This window comes from Salvelinus fontinalis, chromosome 18 (assembly GCF_029448725.1).
Source record: "Salvelinus fontinalis isolate EN_2023a chromosome 18, ASM2944872v1, whole genome shotgun sequence".
Lineage (NCBI taxonomy): Eukaryota > Metazoa > Chordata > Actinopteri > Salmoniformes > Salmonidae > Salvelinus > Salvelinus fontinalis.
In genome coordinates, this window is record NC_074682.1 from 45,751,838 (window position 1) to 45,769,400 (window position 17,563).

Below are 17,563 nucleotides of genomic sequence, written 5' to 3' on the forward strand. Positions count from 1 at the left end.
AATTCCCTGGTTTTCCAGAAATCCTGGTTGTAGGATAATGGGATTTCCCTTTTTTTCCTTCCTGAACCCAGGAATCTTACAACCGGGATTTCTGTAAAACCTGGGTGTTTGGGACAATTTACCAGAACTTTGCAACCTTACTAATGACATAATTGTCTGTTTCTGTGATTTTGGTTTGAGATGGCACAAGGAAGAGGAAGGACTCCAATGATTCTATTGCTGGTAACACTGTGTCTGCAAATCTTCACTGGTCAATGTCAAGGTACGCATCCACATGCTCACATGCATACAGAACACATGTTCTTCTCTATCTTATCTAGAAGCTTGCTTTTATGATCAACTCAAGCATCCCCCACTTTCCGTCTGTTTCCACAGATTCAGGGCTGCCCTCTGATCTGAGGATTGTTCTGTTGGGTAAGACTGGAGTGGGGAAGAGTGCAACAGGAAACACTATCCTGGGGAGAGAGGTGTTTAAAGTGGAGGCCAACGCTGATTCTGTCACTGCAAAGTGTGAGAAAGGGAGTGAAGAGGTGGATGGGATGAAGATCGATGTGATTGACACGCCAGGACTCTTTGACACAACAATGAGTGTAGAACAAATGAAAAGTGAACTAGAAAGATGCATCTACATGTCAGTTCCAGGACCCCATGTGTTCCTGCTGGTGATCAGGCTGGGGAGGTTCACAGAGGAGGAAAGGAACGCTGTGAAGTGGATCCAGGAGAACTTTGGGGAAGATGCCTCAATGTACACCATGGTGCTGTTCACTGGTGAAGATCAGATAGGGAGCAAATCAGTTTCTGAGTTTCTGAAAGAGAGCAAGGAGCTGCGGAAACTTGTTACAAGCTGTGGGAACAGATATCACTCAATCATCAATGTCAAGAGAAAGAACTACACTCAGGTCAGAGAGCTGGTGAGGAAGATAGAGCAGATAGTGGAGGATAATGGAGGAAAGTACTACACCTATGAGGATTATGAGACGGCACAGGAAAAGATCAGAGAAGAGATGTGGAAATACTGTCAATGGGCAGCACTTGGTGGGGCAGCTGTAACGTTAGCAGGGGCATTTTATTATTCACCAATGTGGATGGCAGCAAGTCTATTTGGAGGCCTCAGCCATGACTTAAAAGGTTTGCTACAAAGACCTCTACCTGGAGGCACTAGGGGAGTGTTTTATTATCCTGGTCCTGGGGACACAAAGGGGTGCACATTTTCGCCCTAGCACTACCCAGCTGATTCAAATGATCAACTCATCATCAAGCTTTGATGATTTGAATCAGGTGTGTAAAGCAAAAACAATACTGTACACCAAAAATGTGCACCCCTTTGTGTCCCCAGGACCAGGATTAAGAAACACTGCACTAAGGAGATGCTTGACCTTTAAAATGCCAGGGGTGCATTCAGTTGGTTAAACGTTTTGCTATATTTTGCGACAGTATACTGAACTACATGTTTTCTTACTGAGATGCATTTGCTCCTATTTTATGGGTATGACGGGGAATGGACCAGAGGCAACTGAGGGCGAGGCCAGACTGTCTGTGGACACCAAATTAGAACGGATTAACTTTAGTCCATGTGCATGTAGAGTGTGCGATGTATAATATACCCTATTTTCTAACTGGCTAAATGGATGGTTACGTAACAGTCGGCATGTCAAAAGTTCAACTCATCTAAACTTTTTGTTCGTGGAAATGGATGGAAATTTTATGGATATCGATGCGTCATCTCCCCTTACCGTCAAAGTACGATTACCACTGAGAAAGCACTGGATTCACGGATACGATAAAATCAACATGCCGGTCTGGCCTCGCCCTTATCTCCTGACTGGCTTACACAAAAGCTCTGCTAAAGCGGTGTGCACTATACATAATCACTCAATCAACAACAGGAGTTACAATGCTCAATGTTCAGTTTACTTAAACGTTCACTACACTTTCTGAACAAAGCAGGTGTAGGGCAAATGTATATTATTGGGTGTGTATTTATTTAGTGGGGATATATAGTATGTACAGTATTTATTTAGCGGTATTAAAAGTATTTCATGGCGGTGTATGTTTTTACAGGGATGTGTGTATTAAGGGTGTATGTATTTAGTAAGTGTGTGTTAATGGGGATATACAATTCAAAATCACAGGGAGTTCTGTAACTTCACAATTTGAAATGGAACAGCATAGTCAAGGGAATGAAACCCAAATTAAGATTAAGCCTGAAGCTGTATGTTTAGTTTGGTAGGTAGTATAATGTTTTGGGTCGTTACACGAATAGAGTACATTTTGGTTAGTGTATTACAAAAAACATTCTGTCATAAGGAGCACATGCTCAACTATAAAAAAACATTTTTTCCCATCTCAAGCGATAAAAAAGGAGTATAGTAAGTTCAAATAACGTGTCATTAAAGTAACACGGTTGAATTGAGATTTTCACCTTAAAACATTTCTAGCCTATCTATCTATGGGTAACAGGGTTGACGTGTTCTGCTCAACGGGCTCAGTTTTTCACCACAAAACATCAGAAAGCAGCTCACCTGCTATTACACTATAATTTGACTATTATATGTTCAATGTTTATTTTGAAACAAATATTTTAAAAGGAATAATGTATAACCATATTAAAGTGATAGTTCAGTTCACGTAAAATGAGGGACAGACGTAAATGAATCACTAAATCACATTAAATTAATTATAATCTTCAGAAATTACTTTGTCAAAGCAAGAACATAACTAGGGCTTTACAATGATGGTAAAAATGTGGAGAAATGTTGGGATTATGTGGGTTAAATATTCTTAGAAATTGGAAAAACATGTCTGGGGACATGTCAAAAGGCACATTTCTGGCACTTTAGCAAGTCTTTATTCATATATAAAAAAAAATATTTATTTAATTTTCCAAGAGGTCTATAACACAAAAAGGTACATCTATTTTATCACTGTTTTCTATATGCAAAATGGGTCTGATTAATATATTTGGTGAATTGTTAAATAAATAAAGAGTGTAACTACCTATTGTCTGTTATTAAGATTAACATCACTTTATTGGTCAATTATCCACAATGTCCAACCAAAATGTTATTTTCTCTGTTAACCCAATCCCTCGGATAGACACGCATAAATACACATACAGGTTTTGGAGAGGTGTGGGGGTGCCTGCCACACTGGGTGACCGGGGAGTTAAGTGCCTTGCTCAAGGGCACAACAGCATCTAGGATTTGATTCCTGCAAACCTCCGGTTGCCAGCTCACTTCCCGCCAGATTTTACCCATCGGACCCTTGTCTCGAACTGGCAACCCAGCCTCTGGTTGCCGGCTCGCCTCTCTAACCGCCAGTCTACCTCCGTTTCTATACACACTTTCAAAAACTTCATGTGTCAGGGTATTGTTTTTAACTTGATATGACCTTAGCATGATATATGCTTCTACACCTGCATTGCTTGCTGTTTGGGGTTCTAGGCTGGGTTTCTGTACAGCACTTTGTGACATCAGCTGATGTAAGAAGGGCTTTATAAATAAATGTGATATATAAGCACTCTCAAAAACTGTGAGGCTAAGAATGCAGGAGGAGGAGAGAGATGATGGCCTAAACCGAGCCATACACCCTTACAAATGTATACAAATCTGTGCTCATATCAAGTCTCCTTGGAAAGTACAGTCGTTTTCATCATTGCCAAGACCCTTTCATCCAAAGAGCACCCTTCCTAATACTCTCTAACATTGCTTTGCTACCACCCACGTTGCTGCCTTATAGACAGCACAACATAAGCAGAGGCTCAATAAAGTCCTATACTATACAACCTGTTGTTGGATACTATAACTATGCATAAAATGCTTTCACTGTGATGTTGCTACAGTATGGCACTGACAGACTCTCCATATAGATTCTATCTGACACATTTTTTCACTCGTTTTATAGTTGTTGGCATAAGGCTAAGGAGAGTACTTGATAATCAGTTATCAGAATTTATCTCTGCCCTGGATTGGGTTTTTGCCTATAACACTTTCTGATTGGCTAGAGCACACTAGTTACAGGGAAAACGAAACTTATATGCAGGGAAAACGAAACTCATAACGTATGGCACTGCACATTGCTTCAGCTCTCATAGTCACAAGAGGCACCAATTCACAAATCATTTAACTGCAGTAAAAGTGAGTATTCAACTTTATACCGTAGGAGTAATATTTTGCTAAACGTTCTACAACAATCTACTCTACTGTACTTTGTTCAATGTCGTTTTACAGGGACAGTGCACATGAATCAATATTACTGTAAATGTAACGGCTTTCGTCCTCTTTGTCTGAGGAGAAGTAGGACATATCGGACCAATATGCAGCGTGGTACGTATCCATAATATATTTTAATGAGAATGAATACAAAATACAAAAAGAACAAGAGAATCAAAATGAAAACCGAAACAGTCCCGAATGGTGCAAACACTGAAACGGAAAAACAACTACCCACAACCCCTAGTGGGAAAACAGGCTACCTAAGTATGATTCTCAATCAGAGACAACGATCGACACCTGCCTCTGATTGAAAACCAGAACTTGGCCAAACACAGAAATATAACACACAGAACAAAACATAGAAAAACAACATATAATGCCCACCCCAACTCACGCCCTGACCAAACTAAAATAAAGACATAAAAAAGGAACTAAGGTCAGAACGTGACAGTACCCCCCCCCAAAGGTGCGGACTCCGGCCGCAAAACCTAAACCTATAGGGGAGGGTCTGGGTGGGCATTTACCGCGGTGGCGGCTCTGGTGCGGGACGTGGACCCCACTCCACCATAGTCTCGGCCCACTTATGTGGCACCTTAGGAGCGGCGACCCTCGCCACCGATCCCGGATTGGAGACCCTAGCAGCGGGCCCCGAATAGACGGGAGACTCTGGCAGCGCCGGAGTGAAGGGCGACTCCGGCAGCTCAGGACAGACGGGCGGCTCCGGCAGCTCAGGACAGACGGGCGGCTCCGGCAGCTCCGGACAGGAGGGCGACTCCGGCAGCTCCGGACAGGAGGGCGACTCCGGCAGCTCCGGACAGGAGGGCGACTCCGGCAGCTCCGGACAGGAGGGCGACTCCGGCAGCTCCGGACAGGAGGGCGACTCCGGCAGCTCCGGACAGGAGGGCGACTCCGGCAGCTCCGGACCGGAGGGCGACTCTGGCAGCTCCTGACTGACGGGCGGCGCTGGCAGCTCCTGACTGACGGGCTGCACTGTAGGCTTGGTGCGTGGTGCCGGACCTGGTTGTACCGGGCTGAGGACACGCACTTCAGGGCGAGTGCGAGGAGCAGGAACAGGGCATACTGGACCCTGGAGGCGCACTGTAGGCCTGGTGCGTGGTGCCCGAACTGGTGGTACTGGGCTGAGTACACGAACCTCAGGGCGAGTGCGGGGAGGAGGAACAGGATACACGGGACCGTGGAGACGCATTGGAGATCCAGAACATAGAGCTGGCTCAATATGTCCTGGCTGAATGCCCATTCTAGCCCGGCAAACGCGAGGAGCTGGAATAGAGCGCGCCGGGCTGGAGACACCGTGCGCATTACTGCATAACACGGTGCCTGACCAGTTACACGCGCCCCACGGTAAGCACGAGGAGTGTGCTCAGGTCTCCAACCTGACTCCGCCACACTCCCCGTGTTTCCCCTCCCCCAAAACAAAATGTGGGGGCTGCCTCTCGTGCCTGTCGCGCTGCCGTGCTACCTCCTCATATCGCCGCCGCTCAGCTTTCGCTGCCTCCAGTTCTTCTACGGGCCGGCGATATTCCCCAGCCTGTGCTCAGGGTCCCTTACCGTCTAGTATCTCCTCCCAAGTCCAGGAGTCCAGAACCCTCTGCTCCTGGTTACCACGCTGCTTGGTCCTTGGTTGGTGGGTAGTTCTGTAACGGCTTTTGTCCTCTTCGTCTGAGGATAAGTAGGAAATATCGGACCAATATGCAGCGTGGTACGTATCCATCCATATCTTTTAATGAGAATGAATACAAAATACAAAAATAACAAGAGAATCAAAATGAAAACCGAAACAGTCCCGAATGGTGCAAACACTGAAATGGAAAAACAACTACCCACAACCCCTAGTGGGAAAACAGGCTACCTAAGTATGATTCTGAATCAGAGACAACGATCAACACCTGCCTCTGATTGAGAACCATACTAGGCCAAACACAGAAATATAACACACAGAACAAAACATAGAAAAACAACATAGAATGCCCACCCCAACTCACGCCCTGACCAAACTAAAATAAAGACATAAAAAAGGAACTAAGGTCAGAACATGACAGTAAATGTGCCAGTTTTAGCAAGCCGGCTAGTTTTCAACTGCAATCCCTCTACAATAGTTAAATAACTGTATAGCAACTGGTTTATTGACGCCTTCATGCCAGATCTTTATGCATGGTTGATCACCACAGTAAATTTGTTTTGACTTTCGATATTCAGAGGTTGACTCATCAATAGCTCTCCGACGGAGGGTTCTAGGATGATGAGAGTGATATCTAGAATTATACTATTTAAATTATTATGATTATTATTTTAGACTGATAGTCGAACTCTTCCCTTAACAAAGCCGGAAAGTAGTCAACATGCTTTTTTTCTGGCACTCATGTGGTTTAGGGACCTTCATTAAAGTGCAATAAAGGTGATTGCAATTCCCATTCAGGAGGGTTCACCAAATATGAAGATGACACACACTGCATAGGGCCTCTAGTCGCTGAAGGGCCCAATATTTGTATTAGTTACCACTAACCACTAAGGGTGTTACATATCTAGATGAAATGGAGATGTTAAACCAGATCATGTGAAGTCACTGACCTCGTCATCCATGCTACATTTGTTAGAATTCCAGTTCACCACTTCCCTGATGTTACAGGCATACTTATTGTGATAGGTCTAACTTTCAATACCGTCCTATCCATATGAGCTACAGATCTACTTACAAGCGTGGTAGGTTCTTTAACATCTCTCATCAAATGTACACCGTACATTTTTTCTAAATAGCCCACCTTTGATTTTCTACAAATGTATCTTCTATTACAGCTGTGGGTATTAATTCACATACAGATCACATGTTCAATAGCTTCCAGTCCAGATGGAATACACATCTAAAACCCCTTGATGTTAGGTCACTGATCTCCCTCCTCCAAAGCAAGGTTATAATAGCAAACTGAAACTAAAACAAAAACTAATAATGAAAAAACAATTTAGTACACTGAAATAAAATAATGAACAAACCTGTATGAAAAACTAAAACTATACTGAAACTATCTTTCACTCCAAAACAGACTAAAATCAAATAAAAACCATCATGCATTATGTTGTTTTATTTAATTTTTTCAAGAAAATGCTGCCATATTACATAAAATGACGTTGGAGGCGGCTTTAATGTATCATTAAATTGTCTGGCAACAGCTCTGATGGACATTCTTGCAGTCAGCATGCTAATTCCATGCTCCCTCAACTTGAGACATCTGTGGCATTGTGTTCTGTGACAAAAGTGCACATTTTAGAGTGGCCTTTTATTGTCCCCAGCACTCAAGAAGAAGCACATTAAGGTCCTGGAGTGGCCTAGCCAGTCTCCAGACCTTAATCCCATTGAAAATCTGTGGAGGGAGCTGAAGGTTCGAGTTGCCAAACGTCAGCCTCGAAACCTTAATGACTTGGATAAGATCTGCAAAGAGGAGTGGGACAAAATCCCTCCTGAGACGTGTGCAAACCTGGTGGCCAACTATAAGAAACGTCTGACCTCTGTGATTGCCAAGAAAGGTTTTGCCACCAAGTTCTAAGTCATGTTTTGCAGAGTGGTCAAATACTTATTTCCCTCATTAAAATGCAAATCAATTTATAAAATTTTTGACATGCGTTTTTCTGGATTTTTTTGTTGTTATTCTGTCTCTCACTGTTCAAATAAGCCTACCATTAAAATTATAGACTGATCATTTCTTTGTCAGTGGGCAAACGTACAAAATCAGCAGGGGATCAAATACTTTTTTCCCTCACTGTACATGATCAGCTAATTATGTATGATGCAGCTTTGCTAGGTCTTTCCTTGCTGCACTTGACCATATTACCGGACAGTAATCAAGAGGGAACAAGACCAGAGCCAGAACAACTAGTACAGTTGATGTTTATAACAGATATACCCCTCCCCATCCTCATAACAACTTTGTCAATATGACTTGACCATGATAATTGACCATCCAATGTTATACCTAGGAGTTTAGCTTCCTCAACTTGCTCAATGGTCACAGCCTTTATACACAACTCCAGTTGAGGTTCAGGTCTTAGAGAATGTTGTGAACCAAATACAATGCTTTTAGGTTTAGATGTATTAAAGACTAGTGAATTATTACTCACCCATTCTGATACTGACTGTAACTCCTTATTTAGAATGTCAGTGAGCTCACTGGCTTTGGGTGCTGACATGTAGAATGAGGAATCATCGGCATACATAGTCATTCCAGCTTGGTGTAAGACCAGTGGCACATCATTTGTAGGAATAGAGAAGAGTAACGGCCCAACGCACTACATTTCTCATGTCAGAGAAGCTTCCATTGAAGAACACTCTCTGGGCTCTATTGGATAAATAACTCTCCAACCATGTGATGGCAGGTGATGTGAAGCAGAGTAAGCCTATTGTTTAGATCGTTATATCAATCAGCTAAGAAGAAATTATAATTGGTTTAACCATCTGTGAACGCGGCCATACATTATCCAATTATCCCATACATTATCCAATTATCCCATACATTATCCAATGGACTGGTTTTGTTGGTAATGACCAGGGTTGCAAAATTCCAGTAATTTTCCCCAAATTCCCTGGTTTTCCAGAAATCCTGGTTGTAGGATAATGGGATTTCCCTTTTTTTCCTTCCTGAACCCAGGAATCTTACAACCGGGATTTCTGTAAAACCTGGGTGTTTGGGACAATTTACCAGAACTTTGCAACCTTACTAATGACATAATCACCTTCCGGAGACACCTGAAACCCCACCTCTTCAAGGAATACCTAGGATAGGATAAAGCAATCCTTCTGCCCCCCCCCCCCCTTAAAAGATGTAGATGCACTATTGTAAAGTGGCTGTTCCACTGGATGTCATTAGGTGAATGCACCAATTTGTAAGTCGCTCTGGATAAGGGCGTCTGCTAAATGACTTAAATGTAAATGTAAATGTAATGTATAATTGTCTGTTTCTGTGATTTTGGTTTGAGATGGCACAAGGAAGAGGAAGGACTCCAATGATTCTATTGCTGGTAACACTGTGTCTGCAAATCTTCACTGGTCAATGTCAAGGTACGCATCCACATGCTCACATGCATACAGAACACATGTTCTTCTCTATCTTATCTAGAAGCTTGCTTTTATGATCAACTCAAGCATCCCCCACTTTCCGTCTGTTTCCACAGATTCAGGGCTGCCCTCTGATCTGAGGATTGTTCTGTTGGGTAAGACTGGAGTGGGGAAGAGTGCAACAGGAAACACTATCCTGGGGAGAGAGGTGTTTAAAGTGGAGGCCAACGCTGATTCTGTCACTGCAAAGTGTGAGAAAGGGAGTGAAGAGGTGGATGGGATGAAGATCGATGTGATTGACACGCCAGGACTCTTTGACACAACAATGAGTGTAGAACAAATGAAAAGTGAACTAGAAAGATGCATCTACATGTCAGTTCCAGGGCCCCATGAGTTCCTGCTGGTGATCAGGCTGGGGAGGTTCACAGAGGAGGAAAGGAACGCTGTGAAGTGGATCCGGGAGAACTTTGGGGAAGATGCCTCAATGTACACCATGGTGCTGTTCACTGGTGAAGATCAGTTTCTGAGTTTCTGAAAGAGAGCAAGGAGCTGCGGAAACTTGTTACAAGCTGTGGGAACAGATATCACTCAATCATCAATGTCAAGAGAAAGAACTACACTCAGGTCAGAGAGCTGCTGAGGAAGATAGAGCAGATAGTGGAGGATAATGGAGGAAAGTACTACACCTATGAGGATTATGAGACGGCACAGGAAAAGATCAGAGAAGAGATGTGGAAATACTGTCAATGGGCAGCACTTGGTGGGGCAGCTGTAACGTTAGCAGGGGCATTTTATTATTCACCAATATGGATGGCAGCAGGTCTAGTTGGACGCCTCAGCCAGGGGTATGAATGTACTAAGGAGATGTTTGGCCTTTAAAACACCAGGGGTGTGTTCAGTTAGTTAAACGTTTATTATGTTTTCGACTGTATACTGTACTTCATGTTGTCTTACAACTGTCTTTAAGATATGTTTGCTCCAGTTTGAACGGGGTCTAATTGGAATTTAATGGGGATATATAGTATATGTACAGTATCTATTTATTAGTAAAGTAGTAGCCCTTTCCTGCAGTCAAATGACCAAATCGCCCTCTAGTGGGCCTCACGAGTGGAATGTTATTCATTCCACTCGTGAAATTATTCTCGTGAATTACACTCGTGAATTATTAATTATTCTTCATAATTAATAAACAAATGTAAAATCAGAATATCCAGTGTTTCTATGTCAAACGGTTTTGTTGTATTTCAGTTTTCTGTGATGTATTTAAAGTGTAATATTGGGATGCCAACTCAAAATGGAATATGTTTCAACTCTATATCTGACATGGTACGTGTCTTCTTCTTTTAAAGACCATAGCCATGTGTGTGAGGTGTATACTTTTGTTTCAAAGTGGATTTTGTTTCCTGATTTAGCCCACTGCAGTAAAATGTTAAATGTGGGTGTATCACAGGAGGTTGGTGGCCCCTTAATTGGGGAGGACAGGCTCATGTTAATGTCTGGAGCGGAATTGGTGGAAGGATGTCAAATACATCAAACACATGGTTTCTATGTGTTTTGATGCCATTCCATTGGCTCCGTTCCAAGCCATTATAATGAGCCATCCTCCTCCACTGGGGTGTATGTCTTTTTATCACAGGGAGTTCTGCTACTTTACAATTGAAAATGGAACAGCAGAGTCAAAGGAATGAACCCCATATACAGTTGAAGTCAGAAGTTTACATACACCTTAGCCAAATACATTTAAACTCAGTTTTTCACAATTCCTGAAATGTTATCCTCGTAAAGGATTAGGTCATTTAGGATCACCACTTTATTTTAAGAATGTGAAATGTCAGAATAATAGTAGAGAGAATGATTTATTTCAGCTTTTATTTCTTTCATCACATTCCCAGTGGGTCAGAAGTTTATATACACTCAATTAGTATTTGGTAGCATTGCCTTTAAATTGTTTAACTTGGGTCAAACATTTCGGGTAGCATTCCACAAGCTTCCCACAATAAGTTAGGTGAATTTTGTCTCATTCATCCTGACAGAGCTGGTGTGACTGAGTCGGGTTTGTAGGCCTCCTTGATTGCACACGTTTTTTCAGTTCTGCCCACAAATGTTCTATAGGATTGAGGTCAGGGCTTTGTGATGGCCACTCCAATACCTTGACTTTGTTGTTCTTAAGCCATTTTGCCACAACTTTGGAAGTATGCTTGGGGTCATTGTCCATTTGGAAGACCCATTTGCGACCAAGCTTTAACTTCCTGACTGATGTCTTGAGATGTTGCTTCAACATATCCACATAATTTTCTTTCTTCATGATGCCATCTATTTTGTGAAGTGCACCAGTCCCTTCTGCAGCAAAGCACCCCCACAACATGATGCTGCCACCCCTGTGCTTCACGGTTGGGATGGTGTTCTTCGGCTTGCAATCCTCCCCCTTTTTCCTCCAAACATAACGATGGTCATTATGGCCAAACAGTTCTAGCAAAGAGGTACTGAGTTTGAAGGTAGGCCTTGAAATATATCCACAGGTACACCTCCAATTGACTCAAATGATGTCAATTGGCCTATCAGAAGCTTCTAAAGCCATGACATCATTTTCTAGAATTTTCCTAGCTGTTTAAAGGCACAGTCAACTTAGTGTATGTAAACTTCTGACCCACTGGAATTGTGATACAGTGAATTATAAGTGAAATAATCTGTCTGTAAACAATTGTTGGAAAAATTACTTGTGTCATGCACAAAGTAGATGTCCTAACCAACACCGTCTGGAATCCGCTTTTAACCAATCAACATTCAGGATTAGACCCACCCGTTGTATACGTTTCTATACGCACTCTCAAAAACTTCATGTGTCAGGATATTGTTTTTTGATTTGATATGGTTTTAATAGCGTGATATAAAAATGTCATGCAGTATCAAGTTGATAGTTAGAATACATACGGCCCCTAGTTCTGACCCCCGAATACAAGTTGAGGGGATTCTGACCGAGGACAAAAGAAATACAAGCTCAGCTGCTGCACAAAAAGCTAATTAGACCGAAAAAATTGCTTGATTTATTCAATGTAATCTAGGAATAGGACATATGTTATAAATCGTGTTACTCTCCAATCACATGCTAACAACCTTGAACACCCATAAAGAGGGAAGAATAAAATAGGATAGATGCATGAAGCTCAGTACTATTAGGCTGACTGCAAATGATAGCAACAGACAAACAAATACCTCATGGATTATATCCATTAATTCACAGCCCCATGAAAATGGAGTGTGATTTACTTGTAGGCAAATGAGATTAATGATGCTGATGGTGCAGCGAGAATGCACACACTGGCGTACACACACACAGGAAAGAATGCACACACACACACACAGGAAAGAATGCACACACACACACACACACAGGAAAGAATGCACACACACACACACACACAGGAAGAATGCACACACACACACACACACACACACACACACACACACACACACACACACACACACACACACACACACACACACACACACACACACACACACACACACACACACAGGAAGAATGCACACACACAGGAAAGAATGCACACACACGCTCAATAACCCAGCTCCCAGAGAGTAGCCTAACTATCATTCATTACGACACCCGTCCACACAACCGACGATTAGCTTAGCGCATCTCTCCACACACAACCAACTGCCACTTCTATCCTACTGCTATTAACGTGCATCCTACACATGCTCATTTAATGTAACAGAGAACTCTAAATACAATCTCTACGCCGATTGATAGCCTAGAGGGTCAACTCCTCACAATCAATTCACAGCACATTTAGCTGACTGTCTCATATCACATCCTGCCACGCGGCTTGACTTAGTGTAGCCTCCTGAATGTTAATTGCTGTTGTCATCTGTGACAAGCATTAGGCCAAAATAGTGGCAAGTTACAGACTGTCAGTGTAGATACACACACATTTGTGAAGATTTAATAGAGTCAATATGCTATACGTGATTAGAAAGATGTCTTATAATTATGCTTAGGTCTCATCCAGCCTCACAGAGTCTTCAGCCTAGCTAGCCTACTCGGATTTAGCCCTGTGTTTGTAGTAGACCTGGGTTAGGTAGCTAGCCTACTCTGACTTAGCCCTGTGTTTGTAATAGACCTGGGTTAGGTAGCTAGCCTACTCTGACTTAGCCCTGTGTTTGTAATAGACCTGGGTTAGGTAGCTAGCCTACTCGGATTTAGCCCTGTGTTTGGAATAGACCTGGGTTAGGTAGCTAGCCTACTCAGATTTATCCCTGTGTTTGTAATAGACCTGGGTTAGGTAGCTAGCCTACTCAGATTTAGCCCTGTGTTTGTAATAGACCTGGGTTAGGTAGCTAGCCTACTCTGACTTAGCCCTGTGTTTGTAATAGACCTGGGTTAGGTAGCTAGCCTACTCTGACTTAGCCCTGTGTTTGTAATAGACCTGGGTTAGGTAGCTAGCCTACTCGGATTTAGCCCTGTGTTTGGAATAGACCTGGGTTAGGTAGCTAGCCTACTCGGATTTATCCCTGTGTTTGTAATAGACCTGGGTTAGGTAGCTAGCCTACTCAGATTTAGCCCTGTGTTTGTAATAGACCTGGGTTAGGTAGCTAGGCTACTCAGATTTAGCCCTGTGTTTGTAATAGACCTGGGTTAGGTAGCTAGCCTACTCGGATTTATCCCTGTGTTTGTAATAGACCTGGGTTAGGTAGCTAGCCTACTCGGATTTAGCCCTGTGTTTGGAATAGACCTGGGTTAGGTAGCTAGCCTACTCGGATTTATCCCTGTGTTTGTAATAGACCTGGGTTAGGTAGCTAGACTACTCAGATTTAGCCCTGTGTTTGTAATAGACCTGGGTTAGGTAGCTAGCCTACTTTGATTTATCCCTGTGTTTGTAATAGACATGGGTTAGGTAGCTAGCCTACTCTGACTTAGCCCTGTGTTTGGAATAGACCTGGGTTAGGTAGCTAGCCTACTCTGATTTAGCCCTGTGTTTTGTAGTAGACCTTGTTTAGGTAGCTAGCCTACTCGGATTTATCCCTGTGTTTGTAATAGACCTGGGTTAGGTAGCTAGCCTACTCGGATTTAGCCCTGTGTTTGGAATAGACCTGGGTTAGGTAGCTAGCCTACTCGGATTTATCCCTGTGTTTGTAATAGACCTGGGTTAGGTAGCTTGACTACTCAGATTTAGCCCTGTGTTTGTAATAGACCTGGGTTAGGTAGCTAGCCTACTTTGATTTATCCCTGTGTTTGTAATAGACATGGGTTAGGTAGCTAGCCTACTTTGACTTAGCCCTGTGTTTGGAATAGACCTGGGTTAGGTAGCTAGCCTACTCTGATTTAGCCCTGTGTTTGTAGTAGACCTTGTTTAGGTAGCTAGCCTACTCTGACTTAGCCCTGTGTTTGGAATAGACCTGGGTTAGGTAGCTAGCCTACTCTGATTTAGCCCTGTGTTTGGAATAGATCTGGGTTGGGCAGCTAGCCTACTCTGATTTAGCCCTGTGTTTGGAATAGACCTGGGTTGGGTAGCTAAACTACTCCGATTTATCCCTGTGTTTGGAATAGATCTGGGTTAGGTAGCTAGCCTACTCTGATTTAGCCCTGTGTTTGGAATAGACCTGGGTTAGGTAGCTAGCCTACTCTGATTTAGCCCTGTGTTTGGAATATACCTGGGTTAGGTAGCTAGACTACTAGGACTTAGCCCTGTGTTTGGAATAGACCTGGGTTAGGTAGCTAGCCTACTCTGACTTAGCCCTGTGTTTGTAGTAGACCTGGGTTAGGTAGCTAGCCTACTCTGACTTAGCCCTGTGTTTGTAGTAGACCTGGGTTAGGTAGCTAGCCTACTCTGACTTAGCCCTGTGTTTGTTATAGACCTGGGTTAGGTAGCTAGCCTACTCTGACTTAGCCCTGTGTTTGTTATAGACCTGGGTTAGGTAGCTAGCCTACTCTGACTTAGCCCTGTTTTTGTAATAGACCTGGGTTAGGTAGCTAGCCTACTCTGACTTAGCCCTGTGTTTGTAGTAGACCTGGGTTAGGTAGCTAGCCTACTCTGACTTAGCCCTGTGTTTGTAATAGCCCTGGGTTAGGTAGCTAGACTACTATGACTTAGCCCTGTGTATGGAATAGACCTGGGTTAGGTAGCTAGCCTACTCTGACTTAGCCCTGTGTTTGTAATAGCCCTGGGTTAGGTAGCTAGACTACTATGACTTAGCCCTGTGTATGGAATAGACCTGGGTTAGGTAGCTAGCCTACTCTGATTTTATTTTCTGTATGCAGTTCTGTCTGTTACTGTAATAAATTATATAATATAATTGAATGAGTGAGTCCATGCGGTTGAAAATATAGAAGCACAGGCAGTGGTAGGAGATAATTGATTCAGCTATTTCTCTATTTACTGAAAGTATTGAGTTGGGTCTAGCTGCTTCTGCGATGATTGATAGAGCAGCGAGGTCAATGTGGTCCGATGGACTTTTCATTATGAAGAAACGTGTGGTAGGAAATAACATTGACATTTTAGTCATTTATCAGACGCTGTTATCCAATGCGACTTACAATCCCACTATTTCTTCAAACATTTAGTACCCCGGTCCACAAAAATATGACTATTATAAGCCATCTATAACCAGCACAATGGTATAGATACTGTATAACTCCTGCTACCATTATAGCCATAACATCTCTTTAACAGAGAAAGAAGAGGTGATTCAAGAGGAGAGAGTAGATAGAGAGAGATAAAGGAGGGGTGAGCAGAAAGCATTAGTATGCAGTTAGCTGCATCAAAGGCAGGCCTGGAGGACCAATTGAACTGTGTGTGTGTGTGTGTGTGTGTGTGTGTGTGTGTGTGTGTGTGTGTGTGTGTGTGTGTGTGTGTGTGTGTGTGTGTGTGCTTGCGTGCGTGCGTGCGTGTCCGTTTGTCTGTCTGCTTGTTTTTGTATTTGAGTCTGTGTATTTGTATCTGGATGTTTTGTGTTTTTACCTCTGTCAATGTGTCTGTGTGTATATCTGTGTCAATATGTCTGCTTTTGTGTGTGCATGCCCTGCTACCGGCTTATGGGAGGAGAATTCTCCCTGCCTCGTGCACAGGGGAGCTGCCATCTGCTCGTGGTCCAATGGGAAGGGAGAGTTTGGCATGGTGTCCAATCCCTGACCTCACCACATTTCCATTCACAAACATAGAAACAATGTGCCCTTCTAACCATTAGGGGGTGATACTATCCAATACAAACAGCACTATCTCCCTGAATTCATATGGAGTGGGGTGGATTTGCCCCTAGACACTTCTCTAAGGTCTGTTTTTGCATTTGTGTGTTTTTAATACCTATTGGATAAGGTTAAGATATGGAATGGTTAAGCTGATCCCAGATCTGTACTAAAGGGAAACTTCTACACAGAGAGAATCATAATATACCGTTTTAATATGGGGAATCCATTAAATCCAACGTGGTGTTTTAATACAATAACAGGTGTAAAAATGCCTCATTATTGTTTTATCTTATTGTAAAATCTTTGAACACAATGGCCATTTGGTTGTTTTGCTGTTAGAGGTGATAAACTCCAAGTGTAAAAGCCACCAAGAGTCTCTCAGATGTAAGCTGTCGGATATAAGCCTTGTTGGGAAATATACATTTTCTTCAAGGATCCGGTTGGCATTGGAGCCTCCTTTAGTATCAGGTGGATCCCAAACGTTTTAGCTCAGAAACTCTTTAGGATTGGTCATTGCAAGGTCATTTTTATAAAGTGAAGTGTGACTGGGCCATCAGGAGCAATAAAGCCCCACAGGAGACACAATACTACACAATACCCATCTCAAATTATGGACGGATATATATGCCAAAACCGGTGTTATTGATTAGTCACTATCCAATAAGCTTTTCAACCTGAATGAATATTGGCAGCCACATGTTTCCATACCAACTACCAACATCAATCATTTCTCAATTCGGAATGCTAAACTTACAAAGCAGTATACAAATAACATTTGATAGATACACCTGAAAATTCTATGTACATTTGAAGGATAATACAGAGAGAGGTGCAAACGAGAGGTGTGGTGACACTGGTAAAAAACTAAAAGATCTAAAGCTAAATGCTGAATTAGAAGATGTGTTGTAAAATGAAAGAGGTTGAGAGAGAAAGGGAGAGATGGGCGAAGGGATATGATGAGAGATGGGGATGAATGGAGAACTTCTGTGCCCTCGAAAGATTGTAAATTTAAAAGCTAAGATGTGAACACGGACACTGAATTATTACGTCAGTATTTAGCGTGGTTGTGTGGAATGG

The 17,563-nt window shown here is 42.7% G+C and overlaps 1 protein-coding gene and 1 pseudogene across 7 annotated transcripts in view; one reads left to right on the plus strand and one right to left on the minus strand.

Moving 5' to 3' along the window:
- LOC129815626 (disks large-associated protein 4-like) overlaps positions 1-17,563 on the minus strand; it is a 224,167-nt gene that overhangs the window by 86,718 nt on the left and 119,886 nt on the right. The window lies entirely within an intron of this gene.
- On the plus strand, positions 181-10,435 carry LOC129815629 (GTPase IMAP family member 8-like; annotated as a pseudogene).